The 12,397-nt window shown below is 43.0% G+C and overlaps 1 protein-coding gene and 1 long non-coding RNA gene across 4 annotated transcripts in view; one reads left to right on the plus strand and one right to left on the minus strand.

Annotated features, from left to right (window-relative positions):
• The window catches only part of LOC120409224, a 46,936-nt gene that overhangs the window by 34,153 nt on the left and 386 nt on the right, over window positions 1-12,397 (plus strand). Inside the window, exon 2 of the long non-coding RNA XR_005601205.1 lies at window positions 11,842-11,945. This is a non-coding gene — a long non-coding RNA (uncharacterized LOC120409224). The remainder of the gene's footprint in view (window positions 1-11,841; window positions 11,946-12,397) is intronic.
• Window positions 1-12,397, minus strand: part of ERC1 (ELKS/RAB6-interacting/CAST family member 1) — a 562,177-nt gene that overhangs the window by 10,254 nt on the left and 539,526 nt on the right. The gene's annotated exons all lie outside the window — the stretch shown is intronic.

The raw sequence follows: 12,397 nt of genomic DNA on the forward strand, positions 1-12,397 counted from the left end.
AAAGATAAAAGTAGAGCTCCAGTAAGCAACAATAATTAAGGTCAATGCCAACAGTGTGAACAGGGAGGGTTTATCCATATGTATACACAAATTCATGTCTCAAGATTACTAAGATTCCTTGCAAACTCAACATAAAAAATGTACAACCTATAGAAATAGCTCACAGCTGAAAGAAAATCCAACTGAAAATACGGGACTTAGTGAAGTAAAGCAAATCATTCTGTGGGTAGGAGATGTTTGGCCTTCTCTACCTTGGAAACTAGTTTTGGAGCATGAAAAGTCTAGAACAAGATCCTCCCCTTCCAGCATTGAATACATGCAATAATGCTTTGTAAATAAGCATGGGCAGAGAAGTCTGTATAACTATTTTGCAGATGTATGTGATGGAAACATTTCTGAAAAAGCTGTGATGGCACAACCTTGCCTTGAATTGAGTGACCATTGAAAAGGCTAGTTTCAGGGCAGTCAGATTGAAATGTGAAATGTAATCAGACCATCCACTTAGACACTATCATCTTAGTAATATGACTGTCCAATGAATTGGTGTCAAAAGAAGCAAAGTTGAGTGGACTGTCTATGGGTTATAGTCTGTGCCAAACAGAACCCCAAGGACCTTTTATCATCAAACTTATAGTGAAAGTTGCCCATCTTTGTGAAGCCAGAGTGTAGAAAAGTGTTGGTAAAACAATAAGCCCATTAAGATGGAACTTCATCATTATCTTGGAGAAGAATATCATATGAGTCCATAGCACCACTTCATCCTTTGAAAAATCTGATATAAGGTGTGGCAAGGCACATCCTCTATCTTGCTGGACTTAGCGCTTCCCCCTCTGGCAGTGGTGGGGCCTGGGGTAAATCAACCCCACTCTGGATAGTGTCTGTCTTCCCCCTCTGTATTTTCTTATCAGTATTTTCAAAGTAGGCCTCATGGCAGGCCCACGGAGTGCTCCTCTAGCAAACAAAAATAAACCATTTTACAAACACAAAACAAAGGGGGATACCTTTCCCTGGTCCCTTGCTGGGGTGGTATTGTCCTATTGCTGCCCCCGGGGTGTCAGTCCTTCCTCTAAACGGGCACTCAGCTTTGGCTGTTTCCCCCCTGTAGGAAGGAGAGCAGCCTCTCTCCCTGGAGCAGCTTGCCTCTTTCTCCACCTCTCTCACCAGAGGAGAGGTTTTTAAAGGTCTCAGGAAGCCTTAATTGGATTCAGGTGTTCCTAATTGACCCAAGATAACCCTTCTCAGTTTATAGGAGAAAGGGCCTTTATCATTCTAGAGCTAATATACCTGCCTTCCACCACTCTCTTCCAGTTGTCCCGCCTGACTTTGTCACAAAGGCAAATCACTCACCAGAGGTTCTCTTACTCTGTGAGCTGATGCCACTGTCATCAGGAAAATTACTTCTATGAAAGACAACTCACTTCCTCTGGGTTTGAGTTCAAAAGGAGCTTTCATCCACTATGTAAGGACCACATTGATATCCCACAACAGAAGTAGTTTTATAATAGAAGGTGGGCTTTAAAAGCCCCACATGAACCTGCTACTAAGGGGATATAAAGACAGTGGTCTACCTTAGGCTATGATAGACCAAAATAGCTATCAAATGTATCTGGATTGAGTTCGTTTTTAAGATGGATGCAGACAGATGAATAAGGTATTCCAGCAGTTTCTGAGTTGTTCAAGTAAAGGGGTCTGACTTGAGCCTGATTTCATCACACTGCAGGCAGGAACCAAGGTATCAAGGAGAGAGTTTCCAAGATGGAATGGAACAAGATTCTCTTGTTCTGAAGGTGATCTGAGTGTGACGCTCTCCTGATGTTATCTGGACCGGTGATCTGGGAGCCAGCCTTACCCTGCTCTGCTGTTCACGCACAGCCTTTAGCATGTAAGCTGCTTGGATTGTGCAATATCCAGTATCTCCAGTCCCAGACACAACCCTAGGAACCTCCGTCTTGCAGCGTCCAGTTATGTCCACTGGATGCTGCAAGCTTATGAGAGTTCATCAATTTAACAAAGAAATTGATAAGCACTAGGCTTGTTATCCCAAGGGGAATATCTGACATGCTTCAAACCAAACACATTGCTTCAGGTAGAACAAAAACAGATTTATTAACTACAAAGATAGATCTTAAGTGATAATAAGAGATAGGCAAAAAGTCAGAGTGGTTACCAAAATAAAATAAAATATAAGCACGCAGTCTAAACTCTCAACCCTATTAGACTGGGCAACATCTAGATTAAGCAGTTTTTCTCACCCCACTGGATATTGCAGTCCTTAATATACAGGTTTGTTCCTTACACCTGGGCCAATCTTCTCTGTTGGAGTCTTGTCTTCTTCTCAGTATCTTGCTTGCAGAGAAGGTGGGGGCAGAAGGGCTCAGTATGTGTCCACTCTGTCTGTTTTATACCCTCAGTCCATGTGCTTGGGGAGCACAAGTCCAGGCATGTCTGAGGGGCATTGCTGAGTCTCTCCAAACAAGGTTGAGCAATTCCCCTAGTGTGGCCTCATGCAGGTGAGTCATTGCATTGTAGCTCCCTTGCTGGACAATGGCTGTTGATGGGTTGTTTGACACCTCGCCTGGGCATTGGTTACTTTCCTTGCTGTTGCTTCTGCGGAGCTAATATCTGGCTGATTCCCCAACTTACAGCATGTTTTAGTGACCACCATACAACAAAATTCTCATAACTTCATATGCATTAATGATACACATATATGGATAGAGAAATGACTTTCAGCAGATCATAACCTTTCCCCGATACCTTACAAAGCATGCTTTATATGTAAGATCACGAAAATGAGGAAGATGGGGGTTACAGTACGCTCCCCCAAGGTATAGAATGTCACACTGAGCCCTGATTCTTAGCCTGACAAGATTGGCTTTGGCCATTTACAACAGGGCTGAAAACCATACCTGGAAGGGCCAGCATACAGTTGTTAGGATAACTGAACTGCTTTCTCCCTTGAGATTTGCCAGTACTTTGCTACCAGTGGGACTAGCACAAAGGTGTACAGAAGCCACCTTCCAGAGTCAGTGGACAAGACAGCTCTTCCTAGTGAAATCTTTTCATTGAATCATAGAAGTGTAGGACTGGAAGGGACTTCAATAGGTCATCTAGTCCAGTCCCCTGCACTCAAAGCAGGACTAAGTAATAGCTAGACCATTCCTGACAGATGCTTGTCTAAACTGTTCTTAAAAACCTCCAATGACAGAGATTCCACAGCCTCCCTAAGCAATTTGTTCCAGTGCTTAACTACCCTGAGAGTTAGGAAGTTTTTTCTAATGTCCAACCTAAAGCTCCTTTGCTGCAATTTAAGTCCACTGTTTCTTGTCCTATTCTCAGAGGTTAAGGAAAACAATTTTTCACCCTCCTCCTTCTAACAACCGTTTATGTACTTGAAAACTATCATCATGTGACCCCTCAACCTTCTCTTCTGCAGACTAAACAAATCCAATTTTTTCAGTCTTTCCTCATTGGTCATGTTTTCTTTAATCTTTTTTGTTGTTCAACTCTGGACTTTCTCCAATTTGTCCACATCTTTCCTGAAAGGTGGCACCCAGAACTGGACAAATACTCCAGCTGAGTCCTTATTAGCATGGAGTAGAGTGGAAGAATTACTTCTCGTGTCTTGTTTACAACACAGCTGGTGATACATCCCAGAATGATGATAGTTTTTTTGTTTTTTGTTTTTGTGCAACAGTGTTACACTGTTGACTCATATTTAGCTTGTGATCCACTCTGACACCCAGATCCCTTACCACAGTACTCCTTCCTGGGCAGTCATTTTCCATTTTGTATGTGTGCAATTGATTATTCCTTCCTAAGTGGAGTACTTTGCATTTGTCCTTATTGAATTTTATTCTACTGACTTTAGACCATTTCTCCAGTTTGTACAGATCATTTTGAATTTTAATTTTATCCTCCAAAGCACTTAAAATCCTTCCCGGTTGGTATCGTCCCAAACTTTATAAGTGTACTCTCTCTGCCATAATCTAAATATTTTATGAAGATATTGAACAGAATCAGACCCAGGAACGATCCTGGTGAGACCCCACCTCGATATGCCCTTCCATCTTGACTGTGAATCAGTGGTAACTATTCCCTGGGAACAGGTTTCCAACCAGTTATGCACCCACTTTATAGTAGTTACATCTAGGTTATATTTCCCTAGTTTGTTTATGAGGAGGTCGTGCCGGACTGTATCAAAAGGCTTATTAAAGTCAAGATGTACCACATCTATTGCTTTCCCACTCTCCACAAGGCTTGTTACCCTGTGAATGAAAGCTATTAGGTTGGTTTGACATGATTTTTTCTTGACAAATCCACGTTGACTATTACTTACCTTATTTTCTTCTAGTTATTTGTAAATTGATTGCCTGATTATTTGCGCCATTATTTTTCAGGGTACTGAAGTTAAGATGACTGGTCTCTAATTACCCAGTCTGTCCTTATTCCTCCTTTTACAGATTGGCAGTATATTTGCCCTCTTCCAGTCCTTTGGAATCTTTCATGCAGCCAGAAGTAAAAAATTGGCACCTTCTTCATCAGATGAGTTTTGAAGAGATCTACCTCTGGTGTTCCCTACTTGAGAAAGATCTAATCTGCCAGGATCCCTGATCCAGAGACCACTCATGAGGATCTATCACAAACTGACAGTCTATCTGCTGTTTTGTTTTCCTTCCGTGCCAGGCACATAGACAGCAGGGAGCAGGTTGTGGGACATAGCTCACTCCAACACCCGGAGGGCCTCCTAACATAGTAGGTGCAAACAGATATCTCCAAGCATGCTTATATTGGCTGTGATGGATCTGATTGTCCCTTTACACTATGACCTTATTGGATTCTACCATTTCTCAAAGTCCAGGGCTCTCATCATCTCCAAGATATTTATGTTCAAATGCTGTTCCTGGGGAACCCAATTTTTCTGGTTCCTCTATGTGGACTCTCTATCCTAGGTAGGATGCATCTGTAGACACTACAATTTAAATGTTCAGAAGCCCATTCCTAATTGCAGATTTCACCTAAATTATCACAATTTCAGAAAGATCCAAAGGTCATCAATTAGCCAGATGGGATGCAAGAGTCCTTATGGGCTTCTTTTGGGATCACAGGGTGAACTGAGGTTGACTAATATGGAAGCATGCCTTAGGAACTTACATAAAACCCAACATACATAGCATGGTCCAACCTGTCATCCGCTGGTTCTTGCTTATGCTTTTTAACCATACTGGGGATGTCTTAGATCCTGTATTTGGGCAGGAAGGCTTTGAGTTGAGCCATATCTAGGAGGGTTCCTATGTACAAATAATTGTCAGCTGGGGACAGGCTGGGACTTTGAATAGCTTATGAACATTGGTGATCCAAGCGTGCAGTAGTGACCTGGATTGATTTTATAATACCCCTTGAGTTATGTCCTTGAATAGCCAATCATTCATATAGGGGCATGTGTGCATTCCCAGCCTGTTCACACAGGCCACAACTGCTGCCAAGCATTTCATAGCAACACATTGTGAAAAAGGTAAGGCACAAATCTGATACACTCTCACTTTGCATGAGATATATTTTTATTTAAACGTAAGTAGTAGGACTGTCGATTAATAGCAGTTAACTCACGTGATTAACTAAAGAAGAATTAATCGCGATTAATCGCACTGTTAAACAATAGAATACCAATTGAAATTTATTAAATATTTTGGATGTTCTTCTACATTTTCATATATATTATATTCTGTGCTGTAACTGAAATCAAAGTGTATATTATTTTTTATTACAAATATTTACACTGTAAAAATGATAAAAGAAATAATATTTTTCAGTTCACCTCATAAAAATACTGTAATGCAATATCTTTGTCCTGAAAGTGCAACTTACAAATGTAGATTTTGTCTGTTACATAACTGCAATCAAAAACAAAACTGGGAAACGTCAGAGCCTCAAGTCCACTCAGTCCTAATTCTTGTTCAGCCAATCGCTAAGACAAACAAGTTTGTTTACATTTAAAGGAGATAATGCTGCCCTCTTCTTACTTACAATGTCACCAGAAAGTGAGAACAGGTAGTTGCATGGCACTTTTGTAGCTGGCATTGCAAGGTATTTATGTGCCAGATATGCTAAACATTCATATGTTCCTTCATGCTTTGGCCACCATCCAGAGGAAATGCTTCCATGCTGATGACAGTTGTTAAAAAAAAAATACGTTAATTAAATTTGTGACTGAACTCCTTGGGGGGGGAATTGTATGTCCCCTGCATTCTGCCATATATTTCATGTTATAGCACTCTGGGATGATTACCCAGCACATGTTCGTTTTAAGAACACTTTCACTGCAGATTTCACAAAACATGAAGAAGGTATCAGTGTGAGATTTCTAAGCATCTGAAGTGCCTTCCACAATCTGAGAGGGATGAGGTGTGGAGCATGCTTTCAGAAGTCTTAAAAGAGCAACACTCCAATTCAGAAACTACATAACCCAAACCACCAAGAAAGAAAATCTGCTGGTGGCATCTGACTCAGATAATGAAAAGGAACATGCATCGGTCCGCTCTGCTTTGGACTGTTGTTGAGCAGAACCCGTCATCAGCATGGATGCATGTCCCCTGGAACAGTGGTTGAAGTAGAAAGGGACATATGAATATTTAGTGCATTTTGTCTGAGCAATTTGCTGAACAAGGAGGAGGACTGAGTGGGACTTGCAGACTCTAAAATTTTACATTGTTTTATTTTTGAATGCAGTTTTTTTGTACATAATTCTACATTTGTAAGTTCAACTTTCATGATAAAGAGATTGCACTACAGTACTTGTATTAGGTGAATTGAAAAAATACCATTTTTTTTTTTTTTACAGTGCAAATACTTGCAATTAAAAATAAATATAAAGTGAGCACTGTACACTTTGTATTCTGTGTTGTAATTGAAATCAATATATTTGAAAATATAGAAAACACCCAAAATATTTAAATAAATGGTATTCTATTATTAACAGTGCAATTAATCACAATTAATTTTTTTAATCGGTTGACAGCCCTAGTAAATAGTATCCATAAGGTCCAGAATATGTTACAAATTGCCAGCCTCTAAGAGAAGCGCACTGTTTCTTTCAAATATATTCTTTCAAACGGACTGGTACATCTCTCTTTGAAATGCAGTATCAAAAGTCTGGCTGGTCTTTCTTCTGGTCACTGCAGCCTCCATCACTAAGCTCTAACGAGGAAGGTGAGGAGATACACTTGTGAATGTTCTTGGGGAGGATGTATTTTCTGGAAAGCCTTTGAGACTGGGGCAGCTGTGTGAGGCATCTGCTCCGCTTTCTTCCAAAAAAGAAACTAAAGGCATGGCAATTCTACTGGCAGAAGGAGGGAGTTCCTCACCCACATACCTCTCGACTGAGGTCATGTAGACTCCTGGAGAAGTTTTCATTCAAAACTATCTTACAAACACTATCTCAGACAGTGTTTGTAAGAACTGGGGAAAGGTCGGATACTCTTCTGTGCAGTCACTGTCTTGGTGCTCCTCCATAGAATGACAGTAAAGAATTTGGCATTAGAAGGATCCTCCTTGTTATTTGAGTCCTTTATCCTCAACATGCCAACACTCAAGCAGCTGGAATGGTCTAGCCAATGTGAGGTTCTGGGAGGGAACAATAGCAGCTGTGCTGAAGCCTTTGCCACAAGAGGCACTAGTATTAGGGTAAGAGCTTCCTGCATTGGCTTCACATATCTTAGGGTGAAAGAGTCAGTTTTTGTGTGAAAAGAGCTCCCACTATGCCAAAAATTCCTATAACCACTGATGCAGGGCCAGACAAATGACTCAAATCTGATGTTGTGTGCTACCTTGCAGAGAATCAGAAGGGATTGGGTCACACCATCGAACATATACTGATGCCTAGAATTGCCATACCCTTCTCTGGTTTATACACCCAAATGCAGGAAAGAGAAAATCTAGAGGCCCAGTACAGAGCCTCCCAGAGTTGGGGGCTTTGGTAGAGGTACACTGGATAGCTCCTTGCCACTTCTTCGTGCCTCCTACCTTGATCACATGCATGGAGGCTTCAGTGAACCAGAGCCCACTACCACCAGCGTCAAGTGCAAAGGCCCCAGATATGTCGAGGAGCCATTGCTTGGTGAAGTCTTGAGTCCTGCTGGTGTCATATATTTTGATAGTGAAACTATCCTGCTCAGCTTATTTGGGGGAACAGGCACTGTGAGTTGATTTGGGTGCAATGGCTCAGAGTCCTGGCACTCAGTGGTCTTCAACTCAGGATTTAGCTTTAGAGCTTTAGCCTTTGAAGCATTCCTTGCTGGTCTTGTGGCAGATATAATGGAGTCTTCCCAAGGTGCCTCAAGGAATGTTGGAGATGCAGCCCACCTTTCTTCAGCACTTTGGTGACATCTGCAAATGTATCTGATATCTTTATAGATCTTAACAGATTCCACGATAAACAATCAACACTCTTTCACCCTGCCTCACAAAACAAGGTTTGAAGCTGCTGAGTGGTCTTCCTTTTTTCTTGAATTCCACACCTTTTGGCAAATGGCTGACAGTGGTGTGGTGGGTCAGGGTGCCGCCCCTTGCCCCTATTCTTGGGCATTGTGGGCTCCGCTAGTGCCCTGGTGGGAGAGAAATAGGAGTGGGGAAGGGACCCACGTCTGCCTTCCTACCCCGGGTCTCAGCCTCTTCAGCTTTGTGGGCTGCTTACCCTCTCTCCCCTTGGGTAGGGTTACCCTGAGTTCCCTGAGTCCCTCTGCTCTGCTTGAGCAGGGTTTCCCTTCTCCTGGTCCTCTGGCTAACAGCAATACTCTCCAAACTCTAGTCAGCTCTCCTTCCCTCTCCCTGTCTGACTGAAGCAGAGGTTTTTTATTAGGTCTTGGGCAGGGCCTTAATTGACTCCAGGTGCTCCATTTACCCTGTAGTAACCTTTCCCTAGTCCACAGGGAATAAGGCCTTGATCATCCTAGGGCTTACATATCTCCCATCTACCACTCTCCTGCTGCTCTGTGGCCCTGCTGTATCACAACCTGAATAAAAGAAAAAGGCCCAGGTGTATTAGCTCCAGACCAACAGACACAACAAGCACCAAAACTTAACTGTAAGGTGCTGAGGCATGCAATGAACTTTGGTGCCGGAGCATCTAAATTGTGGTTTTGGTGTACTGAGAACAATGCTGTAGCAGGACCAACTTCCTTACCAAAAGAAAAAACACGAACACAAAAATGCTGAAAAAAGTACTGTGCACTTGAGTGCCTGAGTGTTGGGGTGGATGCTGAAGTTCAAGAAAAACAGGCACCAACCAAAAATATGCAGAACCATTACAGAATTGTGTTAAAGCACCCAAGATGGAAGCCTAAAAAATTCAACAGCTATACTGGATCTTATTGAAAGACAAGGTTACAACAAGAAAAAGGATCTCTGATGAGGCATCCTTCCCATAGTCAGTCTATATCATTCCTTTTAGTGACGACCAGAGGAGCTAAGCTTTCATTCAGCCAGACTCCTTAATAAGAAAGGAATGTCCAGTCCTCCATGCTATAAACCAGATAAACCTAGAGGTTTAGCAATCTCAAACTTTGGGGAAACATTCTCTGAAATGTCTGTTATACCTTGATCAAATTTTGCCCCTAGGCTCCCAGCTCTCGTGAACTGAATGCAGAAGGAAACAGTGCTATCTTTGCCCAGCCTTACCTTTCCCTGTGATGATAAAGAAGCACAAGAACATGTCAATGTTCACTCTTTTTTGTTTTCTTCCTTAGCCTGGGACATGATGAGAATTACACACTTCCCTTATGGAATTGACCAAAAACGGGCTAGGGTAAAAGGCCATGTATGGGTGTAGGTGATGACAGGTAAAAAATAGATATCACAGGAAGAAAATGAATAACAAGGACCTCAGCGAGCAGCTTCACAATGATTTATATTTCATCTCCACACAAAGGAAGGGGAAGTCTCTGTCCGGGTCGGGGTAGAGAAGCAGTGTCCTCAGATAATGCATAACAGATTCAAACTCTCTCCCCTTCTACTCCCTACCTGGTTTCAGAACTACTTCCAGGAATGCTTCACATTTATTCCATTACTGAATAACAAACAAGTCACCAAGAGGTTAGTTTGCACTGTGCCTGTCTCCACCTCTCCTTGAAAGCTGGCAGGCACTTAAGTGAGAGGATACCTTTGCCGTATCTTCCAAGGTATTTCTCAACTGTGTGTGTGTTGGGTGGATGTGGCGTTGACATGTGGATAAGTTGGTGACCCTTTCCCACCCCCTCCTGCAATAGGACACCTTTTGTTGTAGAATGTTAAAGTTTGTTTTTATGGGGGAATTTACCCCTTAGACTCTCAGTAAATAAGATGTTACTTCCCTCCCATTACTAATCCTATATAAACACTGAAGGCAGAAAAACAAACAAGAGAGCTGTATTCAAAACAGGAGAGCAGGAGCTGTGGACAAGTAAAATAGAGCGCAGGCAATTAATTACTGCAAAAGGAAAAAGAAAAAAAGATCAACCAAAGGATATTCTAAAGCAGTGGTTCTCAGCCTTTCCAGATTACTGTATCCCTTTCAGGAGTCTGATTTGTCTTGCATACCCCAAGTTTCACCTCTCTTAAAAACTACTTGCTTAAAAATACAAAAGGGTCACAGCACACTATTACTGAAATATTGCTTATGTTCTTATTTTGTCTGTATGACATTTTAGTTTGTACTGACTTGGCTAGTACTTTTTATGTAGCCTGTTGTAAAACTAGGCAAATATCTAGATGAGTTGATGTACCCCCTGTAAGACATCTGCCAGGGCCGGCTCTTTTTGCCGCCCCAAGCAGGGAAAAAAAAAAAAGCTGCGATCGCGATCGGTGCCAGCTCTACCGCCACTTCTTCTACAGCGGCAATTCGGCAGCAGGTCCTTCACTCCGAGAGGGAGTGACGACCCCACCACCGAATTGCCGCCGAACAGTCCCACTTGCCGCCCCTCTCTTCATTGGCTGCTCCAGGCACCTGCTTGCTATGCTGGTGCCTGGAGCCGGCCCTGACATCTGCGTACTCCAGGAGTACATGTACCCCTGGTTGAGAACCACTTTTCTAAAGGGACTGAGAGAGACTGGCCTACAGACACAATATTGGCTTCTGGATCTGGACTGTCCCCCCAAGTTTCGGTGTATTTGGATCAGGCCATATTGTATTTGTTGTTGAAGATGTGTTTAGGATCACAGAAGTGAGAGATGAAAAGATCTATTTGTTTGATCCATTTGGGCAATTTGCCCCCAAGAGAGGACATATTAGATGTAAATCAAACCACACTACATGTTATCCAAAAAGTCAAAAGGCACGCTTCAACTTCTACATCTCTTCAGAACCAATTAGTATGTGTATATACACAATAGAATCTATGATATATCACATAAAATCCTTTATTTCACAAATGGTATATGTGACGCAGTACGGAGCAGGGCAGATTGACCTGGGAATGTTGTCTAGTTTTGCTGGGACTATCTGCATCGGGGATGGGAGAGCAGGGGATGACTCCACTTGAGCCTGAGCCTGTAACCTGAGCTGGGAGGGGGTTGGACCCAGGTGACAACTTTGCCTGGGAAACTGGACAAAGGCGGGGGGAGGAGCCGGGGGGAGGAGGAATGAGACTGCTGCAGTGGAGTTTCAATCCATGTGTCCCCAAAATCTCAGGCACGTGTGGGTGGTGGTGAGAGGATGGGCTCGTATATACAAGATGAGGTCTGCTATGGCTTGGAACAGAGTCTTAGGGAGGAAGGCCCTGGCCTGACTGGAGTCGAGGACTTCCTCAATAAATTCTATGTGCTGCTCTGGGATTAAGGTTGACTTTTTCTTGTTTATTACCAGCCCAGGTGGAACAGACCAGATTGAGAGGCCTCTGCACCTGATCTCAGGACCAGCCCTTTATCAACCAGTCGTCAAAGTATGGGTAAATTGGGACTCCCCGACATTGCAGGTTAGCGGCTATATATTTTGTGAATGCTCTAGGGGCCGACAAGAGACCAAAGGGCATCACTGTGAACCAGAAATGGTGCTGGCCCAACATGAAATGGAGGAAGTGCCGGTGCCCTGGGAAAATGGAAATATGCGTCCTTTAAATCGAGGGTGGGGTACCAGTGTACCGGATCCAGAGAGGGAATGATGGAGGCCAGGGAGACCATGTGAAATTTCAACCTCTTGAGAGACTTGTTGAGACGATGCAGGTCCAAAATGGGTCTGAGGCCTCCTTTTGCTTTTGGGATTAGGAAGCAATGGGAGTAGAATCCTTTCCTTGACGTGTCCCAAAGGACCTCCTCCTCTGTCCTGAGGTGCAAGAGGTTTTCGACCTCTTGGACCAGGAATTGCTTGTCAGAAGGTTTCCTGAAGAGGGACGGGGAAGAGGGGTGAGAAGGAGGGCCTGCTACAAAC

Source organism: Mauremys reevesii, linkage group 1 (assembly GCF_016161935.1).
Source record: "Mauremys reevesii isolate NIE-2019 linkage group 1, ASM1616193v1, whole genome shotgun sequence".
NCBI lineage: Eukaryota > Metazoa > Chordata > Testudines > Geoemydidae > Mauremys > Mauremys reevesii.